Raw genomic sequence first — 23,006 nt, 5'->3', positions numbered from 1 at the left:
TAGGAAAACTAAACTATCATGGTTTCAGGAAAATAAACGTAACTAGAAAATATACCGAGTAAGGTAGCAAAGACTCAGAAAGGCAAATACCATGTGTTCTTCCTCATATAGATCATAGAATCTCCTTCTAATATACTTGTATTTATGTGAAGCTGTGGATGGTTTGAGTTTATTTAACTGATATAGGTCGCAGACATTAGAAAGTTGGGTTTTAAACAGTGTGCCATGGAAGATATTGAACATGTGGGATATGGATGTAGATGTAAGAATAATGAAGTGAGACTAGTATAAGTGGTGAGGGACATAGGACAGGAAGGAATAAAGAACTGAAAAAGCGAGGATGAGGTTGAATGTCAACAAGAATAAAATAAGACAACCTGTTACTTTATAGGTTAGGTTAAAATAAATATTAAAATTTAAATCTAATACCATTATGTTTAATGCTATATACATCCTGTTTGAGGAAAAGTGCCAGCAAGTGATATCAAAATGGAAATAATATATTTATCTTATGTGATCTTAGTCAAATTATCCATAATTATTTGGTAAAAACATCATTTGTCTGCCAAATTTATTGTACCACTTAAAAAATTGCCTGTGATATAATCAAACTTTATGATAGTAGACAATTTTATTATTAGGTCAACTTTTAAAATCTGTGATTTGATCTATGTTTTAAGTTTTTTTTTTTACTTAAATTTGTTCCTCCAGACATTCACACATATTAAATTATCATTTTCAAAGTTGAATACTAATATAAAAAGATGATCCAGCAGGGTTTTTGAAATTGCTCAATTATAAGTAATATTATCCGTAAACTACAGGACATTCTCCACTAAGCTCATAGATACAAAGAAGATACACAAGAAGAATGCCCCAAGTGCATATGATTGAGTCTCATGTAGAATGGGCATAAAATTGTCTAGGAGGCCGATTGAGGGAAGGAACTAGATGGGAGATGGAAGGAAGAGGAAAATGGATCCTGTGTGGGAAGGGAGAGGAGATATGACCCGATAGTCAGGAGAAGGAAAGGATATCTTGAACTTTTAGAGATGAGGAGGTAGGGGAAATCTCCAGGATGAGAAAGAGTCCGGGATAATGAAGGTACGCACGAATCAATGGGGTTTACCGAAGCTGTGACTTACATTGGTGATATGGAACATTAAGAGGCCAACTCCTGTAGCCCGGAAGGACACCAGTGGAGGGATAAAGACACAAATACAACTACAAAACTTTCTAGGCAAAATTTTTCAAGCCTAAAAGAAATTTAGAACCGTATTCTAGGGTCTATGTTCTCCTTTGCTTTATTGATGGCTGGTAATTTTTGTATAAAATAAGGATTTGGGACATTATCATTAGAAGTAGGTATACAATATTTATATTGTTATATTCATGCTTTAGCTGGGCCCACATTGTTGCCAATATCATTACAAAAATATAAAATTATAATTAATAATTTTTATAATTATAATTTTATAATTATAATTATAAAATTAGAAAACAGAATTTTTGAGTACACATTCAGGAATATATATAAAGTCCTCTTTCAAAGAATGTACAATAAGAAAATGTAATACAGTATTCATTCAATTTAACGTCTGGAGGGAAAATATTGGACTTTAGGAAACAGAGAAAACCTAGGAACTTGAATTGTATGTCACAGGAATGGACGTGGAAGTGAAATTATTATCCAGAATATTCTCCTCCACACCATGTTCCTAGATCTTTTTTACCCATGCCAAGCCCCTGACCAACATTCTCTATTCCGAACATGTAAGTACTAATGAAGCAAAGAGAAATCTCTAGCTTTAAAGATATATAATATGTAAAGGTTTCCAGTATGTCACAGGAGACACTCATGGAAAGGGCACCCTCAAATCTGGTCCATGGGAAAGTTCAGTGAGTCTTGGGTACGTATTGAGTGGGATTGCAGAAGTAGTAGCCTTTATCTGAGCCTTCCACACATGGGAATCAGGTGCTGCGATCTTCTTAGAATCATCTGGACTTCCCTGCTTGATATGGTTCCTGGAAGTCAGAGCATTTATGTAATCAATTTCTTCAATACAAAAGCCAGTTGTTGGGAAGGGCACATTTGTTCTTCTCAGAGCTCGTGGCTTTTACTCTTTTTGCTCTGAAGAAAAAGGTTCAAAGAAACAAAGGAAAGAAAAGTATGGTCTACTCAGCAGTGTAAACACCTCCATGCTTTGGATTCCTATTGTGTAATTTGTTTATAACACTGATATCTGGAGGAGAAGAGCTTCTAGTTGAGACTTCATCATCTCAGTCTTTCCACTTGTATTACTCTGAATACCATTCTCTGACAGTGACTCTTTAGATTTCTGAGTCAATAGGTTTGATTAGCTGGCAGATTTCTTTTCTTTCTTTCATTGTTTTTATTTTTTATAAAATTTTATTGCTTTTTTAACTGGATATTTCTACATTTGAATTTCAAATGTTATTTCCTTTCCCAGTTTCTTTTCCATAATTAGCCTATACAATTCTGCTCCCCTTCTTCTATAACCCACCTTACTGCCCCCTGACATTGCCTTGAACTTGGAGTCAAACCCAATGACTTCTCCTTCCATTGGTGACCCCAAGGCCATCCTTTGCTACATATGCAGTTGGAGCCATAGTTCTTTCCATGTACAGTCTTTGAATATTGGTTTATTACCAGAAATCTCTGTTGCATTTGCATTGTTGTTCTTATGGTGTTGAAAGCACCTTTAGCTCTTTTAATCCTTTTTCAAACCCTACCAACAAGATGTCAATTTTCAGTTCACTGGCAGCATAGACTCCTTAGCTTCATCACTCTTATCTACATCTGGTTGCTGAATGTGTGTGTGTGTGTGTGTGTGTGTGTGTGTGTGTGTGTGTGTGTGTGCGTGTGTGTGTGTGTGTGTTTCTGTGTCTGTAGAGCTAAACAATGAATTCTCAAATGAGGAATATCAACATCCTTTGCCATCAGGTAAATGGAAATAAAGAAAAAAAATCCTGAGTTTCCACAGCACACCAATCAGAATGACGAGGATATATTTGGTCCCTTGTACAGCTATGGTGTTTGGTGGATTTTTAACATGGATTCTGCACTACTAGGTTAAGATTTTAGAATCCACAAATGACAAAGCCATATAGACTCCTTCCTATTCTTATGAACCTACTGAAGTAGAAGATTCACTGGACTTCAAGCCACTCCTCTCCCAGCCCATGTCATGAACTTTATGTTTGGACTGAATAAATAATCATGGTAAAACATCCAAAACCCTCAAATCTGGCCATCGAAACACTGGAAGGTAGATATTAGAGAACTGCTATCTAATGCCACTGCAGAACCACATTATATAGTCTATGTCGTCCTTTCCTTTACTAATGTCAGGTAATTTTTGGATAAAATAAGGATTTAGGAGTTTATCATTTAAGTAGATACAGAATATTTACACTATTATATTCACTGTAGAACTGGGCCCCCTTTTTTCCAAAATCAGAGCAAATAAATGGAATAGGATAATAGAACATTGGAGTACACATTCAGCAATATATATAAAGTCCACTATCAAGGAATGTACAATAATAAAATGTAATAAAATATTCACTCAATTAAAAGTCTGTTGGGAAAATATTGGCCTTTAGAAAAGAGAGATATCTGAGGAAATTGAACTATAGGCCAGAGGAATGGAACTGGGAATAAAACTATTATCCAGTAGAATCTCCTGCACTCCATATTCCTAGATCTTAGAGACCCAAGCCATGCCTCTGGCTAACTTTCTCCATTCAGAGCATGTGACCACTAGTGAAGCAGAGATAAGTCTCTACCTTAAGAGAGATTGAGTACATAAAGGTTTCCAGTGTGTCACAGGAGACATACCTGGAAAGGACACCTTCGAATCTGGTAAATGTAAGGAAAGCTGTTTAGCAGGTAGGAGATGGCAGATATCAGTGACATCATAAATAGGACCTCCATGACAAATTTGTTGTAACTAGGAGAGCCCTAGCTTCTTCTGTGATGTAACAATTATTGTCCTGACAGGAACTGCCTCTCACATATTCCCTCAGTAACTCTCCGGTTTGCTAATTGGCCACTAATTCAGAGTAAACAGCCATTTGGGAGTGAGAACAAAAAGGATAAAGAGATCAGAGATGAGGAGAAAGAAGCTGACCTGTCTTTGTATGAAAAAAAAATGAAAAATAAGTGGTACTTTGAAAAGTTCAGAGAGCCCTGGGAAGGGTTGGAGTGGTATCGCTGAAGAGTTAGACTTGATCTGAGACTTACACATATGGAAATCAAGAGCTGGAAGCTTCACAGAAGCATCTGGACTTCCCTGTTCTTATGGTTCCTGGATGTCAAAGGTTTTATATCATTCATTTCCTAATTACAAAGCCAAGATTTTGAGAGGGCACAGTTGTTTTTCTGAGATCTATGGCCTTTTTTCTTTTTGCCCAGGAGAAAAAGTCCTAAGGAAGGAGGTAAAGACAAGTATTGGGTCCTCAGGTCAGAGTAAACTCCTCCAAGCTTTGGATACCTATAGTGCATTTTGTGTCTGACACGGATATCTCGGAGAAAGAAGTGCTTCTAGTTGAGACTTCATCATCTTTTTCTTACCACAAGTATTACTCTGAATACCAATTTAGATTTCTGAGTAAATAACTGTGATTAGTTGGAAGTTTTCTTTACTTTTATTTCTTTCTTTTTTTTAATTTTTTATCAATTTAAGTGTTTTTAAACTGGAATAGTCTATATTTACGTTTAAAATATTATTTCCTTTCTCAGTTTCTTGCCCATAAGATCACAACCTGTTCACAATCCCTTCTTCTCTAACCATAATTCTGCCCCTTGACATTCCTTTAAACTGGGAGACAAACCAAGGTAGGACCAAGGGCTTCTCCTTCCATTGGTGCCAACAAAGCAATCCTCTGCCACATATGCATTTGGAGCCATATTTCTGTCTATGTTCATTCTTTGAATATTGGTTTAGTACCAGAAAGCTCTGGGTCATTGAGAATGGTGTTCTTTTGTAGTTAACAGCACCTTCAACAACTGTAATACTGTCTCAAAATCTACCAACATGATGTCCGTTTTCAGTTCACTGGTTTGCCACTAACATTCAGTTCTGTATTAGACATGCTCTAACTGTGCCTCTCAGGAAATATCTATATCCAGTTCCAGGTAGAATGCACTTCTTAGCTTCATAAATCTTATCTAGTTTTGGTGGCTGATATATATATATATATATATATATATATATATATATATATATATATATATATGTATATATATATATATATATATGTAAATATATATATATATATGTGTGTGTGTGTGATATATGTATGATATATATATATAATGATATATATGTATATATATATATATAATGATATATATGAATATACTTTTGGTGGCTCCAACAGTTATGAAGTTAGGGGGAATGTTAACATGGATTCAGTGCAACTAGGTCAAGAATGTAGAATCCACAAATTGCATTGGCAAATAGATTCCCTCCTGTTCTTATGAAACTATTGAAGATGAGGTCTCCCTGGTCCTGAAGCCATTCTTATCACTTCCTATCTTTCTCTATCTTATGTTTCGCCTCAAGAAAGAATCATGGTAAAACATCCAAAAACCTCAAATCTAGCCCTGAGACACTGGAACAGAACAACCGAGATCAAAAGGGACCTGAGAACCAAATTCTATACTACATGTGGTCCTATGCTTTACTTATATGTGGAAATGTTAGGATGAAATAGTAATTTGGTGTTTACCACTTGAAGTAGGTACACCCAATTTACAGTGTTATAATCACTCTAGAGCTGGGCGCCTTTGTTGCGAAATTCATTGAAGAAAATAGAAGTGGAAAAGAGAATTTTCAGTACACATTCAGGAATATGTATAAAGTCACCTATCAAGGAATATACAATAAAAATTGAAATACACATGCATTCAATTAAAGGTCTGTAGGGAATAACTGGCCTTTGGGAAAATAGAAAACGAAGAAAATTGAACTGTGTCACAGGAATGAACCTGAGAATGAAAATATTATCTAGAAGAATCTTCTACACTCCTGTCCCTAAATCTCATCGACTCATGCCAAGACCCTGAATAACTTTGTCCATTCAGAGCATGTAACCACTAATGAAGCAAAGACAAGTCACTAGCTTTAGAGAGATGGAGTATGTAAACATTTCCACTGTGTCACAGAAGGCATACCTGGAAAGGGCACTCTCAAATCTAGTCAATGTAAGGAAAGCTCTTTAGCAGATAGGCCATGGCAAGTCTTAGAGACATCATCATTAGTTCATTCATGAAAAATCTCTGGTATCCTTGAGAGCCAAAGCTTCTTCTGTGATGTCACAAGTATTGCTGTGACTGCAACTGATCTTCAAATGTTCCTTCATTACCTCTAGGGTTTACTAATTGGTCTCTAATTCAGAGTAAACAGTCATTTGGGAGTGAGAAAAAAGAAGATGAAGAGATATGAGAAGGGGATTAAGCTGGCTTTCTGTCTTGTTTCAAAAAAAAAAAAAGAAAGGCATATGTGGTCCTTGGAAAGCTCAGTGAGTCCAAGGTAGGATTTGTGTGGGATCGCTAAAGAGATAGCCTTTTTCTGAGCCTTCCACATATGGGAATCATGAGCTGCAAGTCTCTTAGAAGCATCTGAACTTCCCTGTTCTTATGGTTCCTAAAATTCAAATAGTTTATATCATTCATTTCTTTATTACAAAACCCAAGTATTTTGAAGAGCACAATTGTTTTCCTGAGCTCATGACCTTTACTGTTTTTGTCAAGAAGAAAGGTACTAACGAAGAGGGGAAGTACAAATATTGTGTTGCTATCTCAGAGTAAACAACATGCTTTGGATACCTATAGTGATTTTTTTGTCTGACACTAATATTAACGTGACAGAAGTGCTTCTAGTTGTGACTTCATCATCTCAGTCTTTCCACTAGTATTACTCTGCCACTTCAGATTTACGAGTCAATATGAGTGATTACTTGACAGATTTTACTTTCTTTTATATCTTTCTATTTTATTTTTTAGAAAATTTTATTGTTTTTTTAACTGGATGTTTCTATATTTAAATTTCAATTATTATTTCCTTTCCGAGTTTCCTGAGCATAAGATCCCTACACATTCCCATTTCCTTTTTCTCTAACCAGCCTTTCTCCCGCGTGACATTCCCTTCAATTGAAAGATGTACAAGGGAGGACAAGGGCTTCCCTTTCCAATGTTGATCAAAAATTACATCCATTACCACATATGAATTTGGAGCCATTCCTCAGTCCATGTACTTTCTTTGTGTTTTCGTACAGTAAGAAAAGCCCTGGTTCATTCACATTGTTGTTCTTATGGGGTTGAAAGTACCTTAAGCTCTTCTAATCCTTTTTTAAGTTTACCAATAACAGGTCCGTTTTTTGTTCACTGGTATTTACTAGCATTCACTTCTGTATTTCACATGCTGTATCATTGTCTCTCAGGAAATATCTTTTTCCGATTCCTGGCAGAATGCAATTCTTACCTTCACCTATCTTATCTAGTTAGGTTGGCTGATGTGTATATATATATATATATATATATATATATATATATATATATATATATATATATATATATATATATATAATGATTTTGGTGGCTCCTACACCTATGTGGTTAAGGGGAAAGTTAACATGGGTTCTTCCCAACTTTGTCAAGAATCTAGAATTCACAAATGACAGTTTCAAATAGTCCTCTTTGTGTTTACCTATTGTAGTAGATAATTTACTGTTCCTCAAGCCATGTTTCTCCCTTCACATCATCCAATATCTTAGGATTGGCCTGAAGAAAGAATTGTGGTGAAACATCCTAAACCCTCAAGCCTGCCCATGGAAAAACTGGAAGCTATGTAATCTAGTACTGATATCAAATGGGACTAGAGAACTGAATTCAACAGTGAAAGATGTGCTTTGCTTTCCTGATGTCTGGAAATTTTTTGATAAAATAAGGATTTGGGAGTTTATCATTTGTAGTAGGTTTACAGTATTTACACTTTTATAATCACTGTATAGCTGGAGTCACTTGTGACCAAATTCATTGAAGAAAATGGAATTGGCCAACAAAATTTTTGAGTACACATTGAAGAATATTTACAAAGTCCCTTATAAAGCAATATACAGTAAGAAATTGAAATACAATATTCATTCTATTCAAGGTCTGTAGGTAAATACTGACCTTTGAGAAACGGAGAAACCCTCGAATATTGAACTGTATGTCACAAGAATGAACCTGTGACATATAGAATAAAAATATTATCTAGAAGAATCTCCTACACTCCATTTTCCTAAATCTTTTTTACCCATGCCATGCCCCTTAATAACTTTCTGCATTCAGAACATGTAACCACTAGTGAAGCAGAGAGAAATCTCTACCTTTAGAGAGATGGAGTACATAAAGGTTCCACTGTGTCAGAGGAAACATACCTGGAAAGTGCAAACTCGAATCTGGTCAGTATAAGGAAGGGTCTTCAGCAGGTAGGCCATGGCAGTTCTCAGTGACATCATCATTAGGCCTCCCTGAAAACTCTCTTCTAACCTGTAGAACATTATCTTCTTCTATGATGTCACAAGTGTTGTCCTGACTGCAACTGCCTCTTAGATATTCCTTTAGTAACTCTAGGGTTTACTAATTGGCCTCTAACTCAGAGCAAATTGGGGAGTGATAACAAAGAGGATGAAGAGATCAGAATTAGGGAGAAAGAAGCTGGCCCTCTGTCTTGGTATAAAAAACAAGGAATAAATATATGGTCCTATGGAAAGCTCAGTGAGACATTTATAGGTAGGGGTTGAGTGCTATCGATGAAGGGATAGCCTTGATCTGAACCTACCACATAAGGGAATCAGAAGTTGGGAGACTCTCAGAAGCATCTGGACTTCCCTGTTCTTATGGTTCCTGGAGAATTCATATCATTCATTTCTTACTTCCAAAAGCCAAGTGTTGTGAAGGACACAGTTGTTTTCCTGAGAGGTCATGACCTTTACTCTTTTTGTCAAGAAGAAAAAGTCCTAAGGAAGAAGTAAAAAACAACTATTGTGTCCCTAGCTCCGAGTAAACTCCTCCATGCTTTGGATATCTATAGTGCAGTTTGTGTCTGACACTGATATTTGGGAGAAACAAGTGCTTCTAGTTGAAACTTCATCATCTCAGACTTTCCACTAGTATTACTCTATCACTTCAGATTTCTGAGTCAATATGTGAGATTGCTTGGCAGCTTTCTTTTCTTTTATATCATTCATTTTTTTATATTTTAGCAATTTTTTCTTCTTTAAGTAGATGTTTCTACATATACATTTAAAATTTTTCCTTTCTCAATTTCCTGTCCATAAGATCCCTACCCATTCCATTACCTTCTTCTCTAACCAACCTTTCTGTCGCATGAAATTCCTTTGAACTGGGAGACACACTGTGGAGGACAAGGCCTCTCTTTCCAATGTTGCCCAAAAAGGCCATCCTCAGCCACATATGCATTTGGAGCCATAGGTCAGTTCTTATACTTTTTTTGTATGTTGGGCTAGTACGAGAAAGCTCTGGTCATTGGCATTGTTGTTAGTATGGGTTTGAAAACACCCTCAGCTCCTCTATCTTTATTCAAAATTTACCAAAAAGAGGTCCATATTCAGTTCACTGGTTTACTACTAGCATTCACTTATGTATTTGACATGCTATATCTGTGTCTCAAGAAATATTTATATCTGGTTCCTGGAAGAATGCACTTCTTACTTTCGTCAATCATATCTAGTTTTTTTTGACTGATGTGTACATATATATTTTTGATGGCTCCAACACCTAAGTGTTTAAGTGGAATGTTAACATGGATTCTGCTCACCTATGTCAAGAACATAGAATTCACAAATGACCATTTCAAAAATATTCCTTCCTGTTTTTATAAACCTATTTAAGTAAATGTTTAACTGTTCCTCAAGCCATTCTTCTCCCTGCCCATCATCTGGTATCTTATGTTTTGCCTTAAGATAGAATCATGTTAAAACATCCTAAAACCTCAAGTCTGGCCATAGGAATTCTGGAAGCTCAATAGTGTAGTACTGATATCAAATGGGACAAGAAGCCAAATTCATTAGTCCATGTTGTCCTTTGCTTTCCTGATGTCTGGTAATTTTTTTATAAAATAAGTATTTGGGAATTCATCATTTGAAATAGGTAGACCATATTTACAATGTTATACTCACTCATTACCTGGGTCCCCTTTGTGACCAAAATCATTGCAGAGAATGGAATTTGAAAACAATATTTTTGAGTACACATGGAGGAATATTTACAAATTCCCTTATCATGCCCAACCTCGACTAACAAGGAAGACATGACCAATGAAGATCTTCTTCAAGCAGTTTTACTCAGGAACCTTGATACAATTTTCAGACACCAGGGAATCCCCGGAGCACACTTAAATAGCTAGTGCTGGCCAGTCCCAGCAAGCAACGTGGGCCATGCAGGTAGGCTGTCACTATGCAGAAGCTAGCAAACCAGGCAGGCATAGACAAATAAGGACCTGCTTACTACAAGGAGAGCGCACCATTGGGAGGGTGGAAGGTAGAAACCAGTGCCATGTTTGAGGTGGACCAAACACCGCTGCCTATAGTTCCCCCTTTTATTTAATTAACCGAGCAGGCAAAGGCACCACTGAGCATGGTGACCCACCCCAACCACGTGTCTTAGGATCATCTCTTCATTAAACCAGTCTTAGGACAACTCGTCTCCCACAAGTTTCCCTGCCATAGATAGAAGTTAGGTTGCCCATCACTGTGCACAGTCACTCACACATACTCAGGCGTGAGGTACAACAAGGTCTCTGAATGACCCTAAGACAGGCTTGAGGGGACTGTCCTGCTTCAATGGCTGCAAACTGTGTGCCACCTCTGAACAAACCTCATTCTAAAATAGACACCACAGGCACACTAGGGAGACCAGCAGCAAGAGTCCAGCTAGGGTTTCCATACCCACCCATACCCTCAGATGATTCATAGCATTAGCAATCCAAGATGACAATCTTGTAGCCAGTCTAGCATCTGCATGTGTGGAGTTCATCTTCAGGATGGCTACATGTAGCTGATCCATTTAGGAGTCGAATTCTCCTGCCCAATTGCCTTGAAGATAACGTGACAACTGTTTACCCAAATTAGAGGAGTGGGCTTAAAAGTCATGACGTATCGGCATGAGTCTTGGGAACTCCGGTAGTATCCCCCACCAGGGCTCTGTTTGAACCAGCATTTGGGTCACACCGAGGAGTGTCAGCAACAGCAGGATCATCATTCTTGTAGCATCTCCTGGTCAATCTTTCAGGGACCTACAAAGGATCTTGCAGATCCGGAGGAAACACACAAACAGACCCTCTTGCACATGCCAACATGGGATCTGGTCCATGCTATAAGCCAGTGATCACATCTTTCCCTTTCACATAACTTTCAATGTGCCCGCCCGACACTGATGTCTGTCAGCAGCAGAAAGGCCATCATCATTCAAAATTAAAAAAAAAAATTAAGAATAAAAGGGGCTAAGGATATCTGTTCCTTGGGGCTTCTACCATGGCCTATTCCCCTTTTTTGTTTAATTATGCATTCCTTCAAGGTACGATGTGCTTGCTCAACAACACATTGATGTTGGGGATTATAAGGCAGGTCATGGCACATTCATCTGTTTATAAAAGGATTTGAAAGATTTGGCAGTTTATGCTGGGCCACGATCAGTTTTTAAGTGTTGAGGGTTTCCCCAAGCAGCCCAGGCTTAGAGGCAGTGTCCAACAACATTGGGTGCATTTTCTCCACTCGTAGGGGTAGCATGAATGACACCTCAACAAGTATCCACAGAAACATGAATGTATTTTAGGCTCCCAAATCCAGATATGTGAGTTACATCCATTTACCAAACCTTTAGGGGCAAAAGTCCTCTAGGATTAACCCCTACACTATGGGGATGGTGAAAAGTGATACACTGTTGACATCCTAAAACTATCTGTCAAGCATCTGCTCAAGACAAGTGAAACTTCTGCTCTAAGGTCTTAGTAAGCACATTAAATTGTTTATGAAACTGTTGGGCTTCATCCAATGATGAGCTTAGGAATATGAACTCCATTCGGGTACATCTATCCACAAGATCATTTCACTCACTGAGAGGAGCAGGCAAACCTTTATGTGCTCTAATATTTTGGACAAAAAACTTGTGACCTCTTTCTCAGATCAATTCCTGAAGTTCTCTCAGCAGCTGGCATACCGTGCTGCTAATTTTAATAGGGCCAGCCACTTCTAATATCTTAACTGCATTAATATATATGACGAATCAGAGAGCAAATTAAAGCAAAGGAACAATTTTGTACACTTCCTGCACAATCTTGAATTCAATTATTTGTGGAGAGCCGGGTTGATATTGGCACAAAATTGTCTCTTGATGGTTAATCACATAAGCTCCACAGCCATTTTTGGATCCATCTGTAAAAATGTTTGGCGCCCCCTATATAGGAACACTGAAAGATCACGGGATGTTCTTTAAAGAAGGATAGCAAAGAGTGTTTTGGATAATGATTATCTATCTCTCCATGGAATCCACAGCATGATATAGCCCAATCATCCACAGTGCCACACAAGATCTTCATCTGCTGACCTGTATAGGGCACGATGATTGAGGTTGGGGAAACAACAAATTATTGTACGCACTGTTGGATCGCATTCAGGGCTAATCATGCAACTGCTGTATGGTAATACTCTACTGATCTAGCTGGAGAAGCCTTGGGATAAACCCAAAGCAGAGGACCATCTTGCCACAACAATACTGTGTGCTGCCTGTGGGTGGCTAGACTGCATAGCACCCTCCTTCCATCGATGTAAAATTGTGCCTTGTAATCCTTTTTCAACCTTCTCTAAAGCTTCCTTTGCTTCATCAGTCAATTGTCTTGGAGATTACAAGGCCGAATCCACAACTAAATATTATACAATGGTTTTAATTCATAATTTGGTAATTTTAAATGACATCTGACCCAATTAATATCTCCTAGTAATTTTTCAAAATCATTAAGAGTCTTAAGATTATCTTACCTCAATTCAACCTTCTGGGGGATAAAGGTATAAGGACTTAGTTTTGTTCTTAAATAATTTACAAAATTGCCCTTTTGTGCCTTTTCTGGGGCAGTAATCAAATCCCCTACCTTCTAGCAATTTAACTAAATTTCCATATACTAAATCTAAAATCTCTTCATACTTTGCACTTAAAAGTATATCATCTGTAAAATTGGGTGCAGGAAACTTCTGTCTTATTGGGGCAATGGCATTGCCCACAAAAAGTTGACACACAGAAGGGCTATTGGCCATACCCTGTGGTAAAACTACCCATTGTAGTCGTTGATCAAGTTCTTCATGATTGCATGATGGAACAGTAAAAGCAAATCTTTCACTATCTCTTGGACAAAGAGGTATGGAGAAAAAGCAATCTTTTATATCAATCACTACAACAGGCCAACAGTCTGGCAGAGAGGATAAAAGAGGAAGCCCGAGTTGCACTGGGGCCCATGATTTGCATCTGTTCATTAATAACTCGTAAATCATGCAACAGTCTCCATTTCCCTGACTTCTTTTTAAACACAAAAATTGGGGTATTCCAAGGTAATACTGATGGTTTTATAAGCTTGGCACCCAGCTTTAGTTGTAGCAAACTTCTCAGAAGAAAGCAGCCACTGAGGAACCCAAACCGGCTCCTCTGTTTTCCAGGTAATGGGAACCCTTCTTCAGTGGCCCCATGGAAAAACCCAGGACCTGATTCCTTTCCCTCTGTTGGGCAGTTATAGGGTTAGTCGTACCCTGCAGGTGTTTCCCTATTCCAATACCAGGAAAATAGCCAATATGTTTCATAATCTTTAGTGAAGTTTCAGAATACTCAGTGGTCAATTTGAAACCCATATCTTTCAGCAAATATCTCCCCCAAAGGGAAATGGGCAAATCCAACCCATAGGGTTGCATAACTCCTGAATGCCCTTCCTGATCTCTCCAACTCAGTTGTCTTGCCCTCATATCAGGAGCTTTTGTCTAATGGAGACCTTGTAATGTTTGAGATGAGGCCTGTACTGGTCTTCCAGAGGGCCAATCTTTCTTAGCTATTATACTTCTATCGGCCCCTTTATCCAACACTCCTAGGATCCTTTTACCATCTACCCTTAGCTCCATTACTGGGCGTTGGTTTAAACCCAAGGCTAAAAATGTAAGGTCGGGGACTGTGGAACGGAAACCATTCTCTCCTCTCCCTCTAGAGTGGGCTACAAATCTTTCATGAAGTCTAGGCAAAAGTAATATTTGGGGTATTCTGTCCCCAGGGGAAATGGTACCAATACCTTTCAGTGATTCTACCATGATCTTGACTACCCCAGTTTAATCTGGGTAAATAACTCCTGGATGGACATGTAGTCCTTTTAAATATGTAGATGATCTCCCTATAAGTAACCCTACTGGCCCAGGTTCAAGGGGTCCTTTAAAATCAGATTCTATCAACTAGACCCCCATTCAAGGCGTTAGTACAGGTCTGCTGGTGGAGCAGAGGTCCAGTCCTGTGGAGCACTTAGTGGCTCACCTTGTCCTCTCGGATGGCGAAGGGACGGCCATATCTCGTGTCTCTGTTATACGTCCTGATTCTCCACTGGCCCATATATTTGTAGGTCCTGGTGTCCTGGAACCGGCTGTCCATTTTTTGGACCTGCTCCACCAAAACCCGAGCTAAGAGGCTGCCCATTGATGTCTTTTACCGAGTGGCACTCATGAGCCCAATGGTTCCCCTTTTTGGACTTGTGGCACAGAACTTGTTGCCTTGGGCGTTGGCCAATTCCTGTACTGAATAGACTTCTCCTTTCTCAACATTGCCTTTTTAGGTGCACCTGTTGATCACACTTAACACACACTCCTGAACTTCCTCCTTTTCTCTGCGTCTTCTGCATAACAGCATCCACAAGTCCAGCATTAGACAAAGGTCCCCCTATTTCTCTACAGACCTTCATCCAAGCTTCAAGTCCCTTATTCTTGTAAGGAATGATAGCAGCTCGACATTCCTTTGTGCACTGTTCATAGGCCAACTGTTTAATCAACGCCATAGCCGTATCGGGGTCGCCAAAGACTCTCCCCGCTGCTTCCACTAATCAGGCTACAAAGTCAGAGAATGGCTCCATAGGTCGTTGAAGGATCTTGATTAGGTTTCCACTCACTTCTCCCTTATTAGGTAAGGATTTCCATGCCTTTGTTGCAACTTCTTAATCTGCTGGTAAACCTGTCCTGGATACCCTGTCTGAGCATTGGCAAAGCGTCCCTGACCCAGCAGCATATCTCTATCCCAGACAGACTGGCTGCCCCTCGCCCTGCTGCCAAGTTAGAGTCAGCGTGTTCATTGGGAAACTCAATAAGACAAGTTCTCCAATACAAATACTGTCCCAGTCTAAGACAGGCCCTAGTAAGTTTAATCCAATCACTAGGAGTCATGCAAAATCTGTGTCAGACCTCAACCTAAGCTATGGTAAATGAGGCCATAATGCCATAAGTGTTACTGATTCCTTCAGGGACTTGATCACCTTAAAGTCTAAAGGCTCATGATACCTTTGTTGATTAGCATCCACATAAACAGGATAGGCCAGATTCACTTCTGTGCGGACTGGCTCCCACACTTCTGGGCAGAATGGACTACCTGTTTGTTGCATGCCCAATGTCTCGCAAGAAGAAGCCGTGGCAACAGGATTCCTCTGCGAACAAGCCTTTATTGTACAGCTCTCTTGAACAGGGACAGTGGGACCTCAAGCAGCAAGAGTGCTCACCTTATATAGACAGCAGCAGAGGCTATGCTAATTGTCCTTCAGGGATTGGTGGAGCATGAATTACCTCATTAGCATTGTGCTGCTCCCTCATTAGCATATTACTAGCCAATTGATGCCGGGTGAAAACCCTGCACATGTACAGTGCCGTTGTTAACCACAGGAGGACCCCCTGCACCTGAAACTTTATTTTCTCCCTCTACAACTTTGCAGGGAGGAGGAGCTGAGGGGACCCTCCTACGGAGTTCGTCCACCATTTTAGACTTTTTCCTTTTCTTCTTCTTAATCTGTTTCGTCTGTTTCTTCCTCTATATCTGTCTTTTCTGAGTCTGTCTCCTTTGTACTTCCCTGGTTTTCTGTTCTTTCCTCTTGAAGCATTTCATGGGCAGCTTTCCCCTTCTCTATAGTTGCCTGACAACATTTTTGATCCTCAGGACAACTATGCAGTAAATGCCACACTGGATGGACCCCAGGTCTTAGAGTCCCCTGTTCCAATGCAAAATCAAGGTCTTTCCCTATTTTTTCCCAACTTGCCACAGTAAGGTTACCAGAGTCTGAGAACCAGGGAGCAAAGACATGGCATTCACACAAAAATCTCTCTATGGTGCTCCTTTTTATTTTTAGTTTCTTATGCTCAAACAGCTCTTGAAGAGCCAGAAAAATTGGATGAGACTGTGAGGTCCTCAGGATCAAAACTTTCTAGGCTGCTGTGACTAAATTTACCAAGCGTCTTCCTAATTTCAGTTTGTTTCTACCGAGAACTTACTTTTTAACTACCCTGAGAATTTAAAACCACTTATTTCCCACGGTCCTTATGGTCCCACCTTACCTTGGGAAATTTCCAGCGATGCCCCGACTGCAAGAAGTTCTGATATCAGGAGGTCCCTTTACGGGTCACCACTTGCCGTGTCCACCCTCGACCAGCATGGAAGACACGAATAGTGAAGATCTTCTTCGACGAGTTTTACTCAGGAACGTTGATACAATTTTCTGACCACAGGGAACCCCCAAACCAAACTTAAATAGATAGTGCTGGCCAATCCTAGCAAGCCAAATGGGTCATGCAGATAGGCTTTCAAAATGCAGAATCTGGCAGGCCAGGTGCATAGCCAAATAAGGAATAGTTTACTAAAAGGAGAGCTCAACATTGGGAGGGTGGAAGGCAGAAACTAGCACCAACTTAGAGTCCTGGCACGTCGCAGCTGCCTACAGTTGCTTTTCAAGGAATTTACAATAAGAAATTCAAATACAATATTCATTCAATAAAAGGTCTGTAGGGAAAATACTAGACTTTGGGAAACAGAGAAAACCTAGAAAATTGAACTGTATGTCACAGGAAAAAATCTGTGACATACAGAATAAAAATATTCTCTAGAAGAATCTCCAACACTCCATGTTCCTACATCTTTATTACCCATGCCAAGCCCCTGAACAAGTTTCTCCATTCAGAACATGAAACCACTAGTGAAGCAGAGAGAAATCTCTAGAATTAGACAGATGGAGTACATAAAGTTTTCCACTGTGTCACAGGAGACATACTTTGAAAGTGGTTACTGTTTGACATGTAATTCAGAGAAATTGGGGAGTGATAATAAAGAGGATGAAGAGATTGGAAATGGGTAGAAGGATGCTGGCCTTCTATCTTGGTATAAAAAAACAAGGAAGAAATATGTGGTCCTTTGGAAAACTCAGAGAGCCCTTGGTAGGGGTTGAGTGGGATGGCTGAAGAGATAGCCTTGATCTGAGCTTATATATAAGGGAATAAGGAACTGTGAGGCTCTTAGAAGCTTGTAGACTTCCCTGTTCTTATGGTTCCTGGAAGTCAAAGGGTTTATATCATTTATTTCTTTATTCCAAAAGCCAAGTGTTGTGAAGGGCACGGTTGTTTTCCTGAGAACTCATGACCTTTACACTTTTTCACAAGAAGAAAAGGTCCTAAGGAAGAAGGGAAAAACAAGTATTGTGTCACTAACTAAAGGTAAACACATACATGCTTTGTATACCTATCATGCACTTTGTGTCAGACACTGATATTTGGGAGAGAGAAGTGCTTCTAGTTGGGACTTCAATAACTCAGTCATTCCACTAGTACTACTCTACCACTTCAGATTTCTAAGTCAATATTTGTGATGGCTTTGCAGCTTTCTTTTCTTTTATATCATTCATTTTTTTATATTTAAACAAAATTTATTGCTTTTTAATTAGATGTTTCTATATATACATTTAAAATATTATTTCCTTTCCCAGTTTCCTGTGCATAAGATCCCTACCTGTTCCATATCCTTCTTCTCTAACCAAACTTTCTGCCACATGACATTGCCTTGAACAGGGAGACAAATTAGAGGGGACAAGGGCTTCTCTTTTCAATGTTGCCCAAAAAGGCCATCCTCTGCAGCATATGCATTTGTAGCCATAGACTACTCCATGTACTTTCTGTGATTATTGGTCTAGTTATAAAAATCTCTGGTTCATTGGCATCATTGTTCTTATGTGGTTTAAAGCACGTTCAGTTCTTCTAATCCTTTTTTTTTTAATTTAACCACATGTCTGTTTTCAGTTCACTGGTTTGCTACTAGCATTCACTTCTGTATTTGACATGCTGTATCTGTGTCTCCAGTAAATATCTATATCCAGTTCCTTGCAGAATGCACTTCCTACCTTCATCAATCTTATCTAGTTTTTTTTTTTTTTTTTGGTCTGATGTATACATATATACTTTTGGTGGCTCTTACACCTATGAAGTTAATTGGAAAGTTAACATGGATTCTGACCAACTAGGTCAAGAATATAGAATTCAAAAATGACAATTTCAAAGAGACTCCCCCTGTTTTTATGAACCTATTGAAGTAGACTTTATTTTTTCTCTTTTATTCAGAGCTGGGGAAGGAACCGAGGGTCTTGCGCTTGCTAGGCAAGCGCTCTCCATTGAGGTAAATCCCAAACCTGAAGTAGACGTTTAACTGGTCCTCAGGTCATTCTTTTCCCTGCACATCATCCAGTATCTTACGTTTGGCCTGAAGAAAGAATCATGGTAAATCATCCTAAACCCTCAATTCTGGCCATGGGAACACTGGACGCTAGAGAGCGTAGTACTGATATCAAATGGGACAAGAAACAGAATTCAATAGTCAATGTTTTCTTTGTTCTCCGGATGTCTGGTAATTTTTTGATAAAATAAGAATTTGGGAGATTACATTTGAAGTAGGTACACAGAATTTACACTATTATACTTACTCTATATCAGGGCCCCATATGTGACAATATCATTGCAGAAAATGGTACTTGAAAACAGAATTTTTGAGATCAATTTCTGAGAAAAATTTATAAAGTCACCTAACAAGGAATTTACAATAAGAAATTGAAATACAATATTCGTTCAATTATACATCTGTAGGGAAAATACTGGTCATTGTGATACAGAGAAAACCTAGAAAATTTAACTGTGTGTCACAGGAATGAACCGGGGATAAAAATATTATCTAGGAACATCTCCTACACTCCATGTTCCTAAATCGTTTTCACCCATGCCAAGCCCCACAGCATGTAACCACTAGTCAAGCACAGAGAATTCTCTAGCTTTAGAGAGAAGGTGTATATAAAGGTTTCCACTGTGTCATAGGAGACATACCTATAAAGTGCAAACTTGAATCTGGTCAATGTAAGGAAAGGTGTTCATCAGGTAGGCCATGACAGTTTTCAGTGACATCATTGTTAGGCATTCCCTGAAAACTCTCTTCTAACCTGGAGAGCACTAGATTCTTCTGTGATGTCACAAGTGTTGTTGTGACTGCAACTTCCTCTGAGATATTCTTTCAGTACTTCTAGGGTTTACTAATAGGCCTCTACTTCAGAGCACATTTGGGAGTGATAACAAAGACGATGAAGAGAATAGAAGTAGGGAGAAAAAAGCTGATCTTCTTTCCTGGTATAAAAAACAAGGAAGAAATATGTGGTCCTTTGGAAAGTTCAGTGAGTCCTTTGTAGGGTTTGAGTGATATCGCTGAAGAGATAGCATTGATCTGAGTCTTCCACATAAGGGAATCAGGAGCTGGGAGACTCTCAGAAGCATTTGCACGTCTCTGTTCTTATCTGGACTTCTCTGTTCTTATGGTTCCTTGAAATAAGAGAGTTTATATCATTAATTTCTTTATACCAAAAGCCAAGTGTTGTGAAGGGCACAGTTGTTTTCCTGAGAACTCATGACCCTTACTCTTTTTTTCAAGAAGAAAAGGTCCTAAGGAAGAAGGGAAAAACAAGTATTGTATCCCTAGTTCTGAATAAACTCCTCCACACTTTGGATACCTATAGTACAGTTTGTCTCTCACACTGATATCTGGGGTAGAGAAGTATTTGTAGTTGAGACTTCATCATCTCAGTCTTTCCACTAGTATTACTCTGAATAACACTTCAGATTTCTGTGTCAAGATGTCTTTTTACTTGGCAGCTTTCTTTCTTTCATATCATTCTTTTTTTTATTTTTTACCAAAATTTATTGTTTTATAACTGGATGTTTCTATATTTACTTTTAAAATATTATTTCCTTTCCCAGTTTCCTGCCCATAAGGTTCCTACCCGTTCCATTTCCTTCTTTTCAAACCAGCCTTTCTGCCGCAATGCATTCCCTTGAACTGGGAGACAAAGTAGGGAATACAAGAGCTTCTCTTTCCAATGTTGCCCAAAAAGGCCATTTTCTGCCACATATGCATTTGGAGCCATAGGTTAGTCCATGTACTTTCTTTGTAAATCTGTCTATTATAAGAAAGCGCTGGTCACTGGCATTGTTATTCTTCTCGGGTTGAAAGCACCTTCAGCTCTTTGAATCCTTTTTCAAAATTTACCAACAAGAGGTCTGTTTTCAGTTAACTGGTATGTCCCAGCATTCACTTTTGTATTTGACAGGCTGTATCTGTATCTCTCAGTAAATATTTATACCTGGTTCCTTGCAGAATGAACTTCTTACCTTCATCAATCTTATCTAGTTTGGTTGGCTGATGAGTACAAATATAATTTTGGTGGCTCTTACACCTATTTTGTCAAGTGGAATGTTTACATGGATTTTGCTGAACTATGTGAAGAATGTAGAATTAAGGAATGACAATGCAAATAGATTCCGTCCTGTTTTTATGAACCTATTGAAGTAGACGTATAACTGGTCCTCAAGCCATTCTTCTTCCTGCCCATCATCTGGTATCTTACATTTGCTTTTAAGAAAGAATCTTGGTAAAACATCCTAAACCCTCAGTTCTGGCTATGGGAAAACTGGAAGCTAGATAGTGTAGTACTGATATCAAATGGGATTAGATAACCAAATACAATAGTCCATGTTGTTTTTGATTTCCTGATGTCTGGTAATTTTTTTGTTAAAATAAGTATTTGTGAGTTTATCATTTGAAGTAGTTTTACAGTATTTATGCTGTTATACTCACTATATAGCTGGGCCCACTTTGTGACAAAAATCATTGCAGAAAATGGAATTAGAAAACAGAATTATTGAGTACACATTGAGGAAAATTTACAAAACCCCCTATCAAGGAATTAACCATAAGGAATTGAAATACAATATTCATTAAATTAAAGGTCTGTAGGGAAAATACTGGCCTTTGGGAAACAGAGAAAACACAGAAAATTGAACTTTATATCAACGGAATGAAACTGGGAATAAAAATATTATCTAGAGGGGCTGAGGATTTAGCTCAGTGGTAGAGCGCTTACCTAGGAAGCGCAAGGCCCTGGGTTCGATCCCCAGCTCCGAAAAAAAGAACCAAAAAAAAATATTATCTAGAATTATCTCCTACACTCCATGTTCCTAAATCTTTTCTACCCTGTCTAATTTTCTCCATTCAGAGCATGTAACCACTTGTGAAGCAGAGAGAAGTCTCTAGCTTTAGAGAGATGTGTTAGGTATAGGTTTCAACTGTGTAACGGGAGACATACTTGGAAAGTGAAAATTCGAATCTAGTCAATGTAAGTAAAGGTGTTCAGCAGGTAGTCCACAGCAGTTCTCAGTGCCATAATCATTAGGACCTCCCTGAAAACTCTCTTGTAACCTTGAGCGTCCTAGCTTCTGTGATGTCACAACTATTGTCGTGACTGCAACTGCCTCTCAGTTATTCCTTCACCAATAGGTTTTACTAATATTCTCTAATTCAGAGCAAATTGTGGTGTGGTAACAAAGAAGAAGAAGTGTTTGGAAATGGGGAGAAGGAAGCGGGCCTTCTGTCTTGGTATAAAAAATAAGGAAGAAAAATGTGGTCCTTTGGAAAGTTCAGTGAGTCCTTTGTAGGGCTTGAGTGATATCGCTGAAAAGATAGCCTTAATCTGAGCCTTATAAATAAGGGAATCATGAGCTTGGAGACTCTCAGAAACAACAGGACTTTCCTGTTCTTATGGTTCCTGAGGGATTATATCGTTCATTTCTTTATTCCAAAAACCAAGTGTTGTGAAAGGCACAGTTGTTTTAATGAGAGCTAAGGACCTTTACTCTTTTTGTCAAGAAGAAAAGGTCCTAAGGAGAAGGGAAAAACAAATATTCTGTCCCTAACTCAAGTTAATCATCTCCTCTGTGCTTTGGACACCTATAGTGCAGTTTGTGTCTGACACTGATTATTGGGAGAGAATATTCTTCTAGTTGAGACTTCATCATCTCAGTCTTTCCACTAGTATTACAATGACTATGACTTTAAATTTCTGAGCCAATAATTGTTATGACTTTGCACATTTATTTTCTTTTATATCATTCATTTTTTTTATATTTTAGCAAAATTAATCCCTTTTAACTAGATTTTTAAGTAGATATAAACATTTAAAATACTATTTCAATTTCCAGTTTCCTGATCATATGTTCCCTACGCATTCCATTTCCTTCTTCTTTTTTTTTTTTTTGTTCTTTTTTTCTGAGCTGGGGACCGAACCCAGGGCCTTGCGCTTCCTAGGCAAGCGCTCTACCATTGAGCTAAATCCCCAACCCCTTCCTTCTTCTCTAAACAGCCTTTCTGGCTCGTGACATTCCCTTGAATTGGAAGAAAAACTAGGAAGGACAAGTGCCTCTCTTTTCAATGTTGCCCAAAAATGACATCCTCAGCCACTTATTCATGTGGAGCCATAGGTCAGTACATGTACTTTCTTTTTATATTTGTCTAGTACAATAAAGCTCTGTATCATTGGCATAGTTGTTCTTATGGTGTTGAAAGC

At 38.6% G+C, this 23,006-nt stretch overlaps 1 long non-coding RNA gene across 3 annotated transcripts in view; it reads right to left on the bottom strand.

Moving 5' to 3' along the window:
- LOC134484791 (uncharacterized) overlaps window positions 1–23,006 on the bottom strand; it is an 84,689-nt gene that overhangs the window by 45,857 nt on the left and 15,826 nt on the right. Inside the window, exon 1 of one of the 3 annotated variants that reach the window (XR_010062587.1) lies at window positions 3,863–3,908. The exons of 1 other annotated variant lie outside the window; for it this stretch is intronic. This is a non-coding gene — a long non-coding RNA (uncharacterized LOC134484791). Of the gene's footprint in view, window positions 1–3,862; window positions 3,909–23,006 lie in introns of those variants that run through there. One more of the 3 variants, XR_010062594.1, reaches the window with a different exon arrangement.

Source organism: Rattus norvegicus (genome assembly GCF_036323735.1).
Source record: "Rattus norvegicus strain BN/NHsdMcwi chromosome Y unlocalized genomic scaffold, GRCr8 chrY_unlocalized_8, whole genome shotgun sequence".
NCBI lineage: Eukaryota > Metazoa > Chordata > Mammalia > Rodentia > Muridae > Rattus > Rattus norvegicus.
This window is presented reverse-complemented; position numbering and strand designations above follow the sequence as displayed.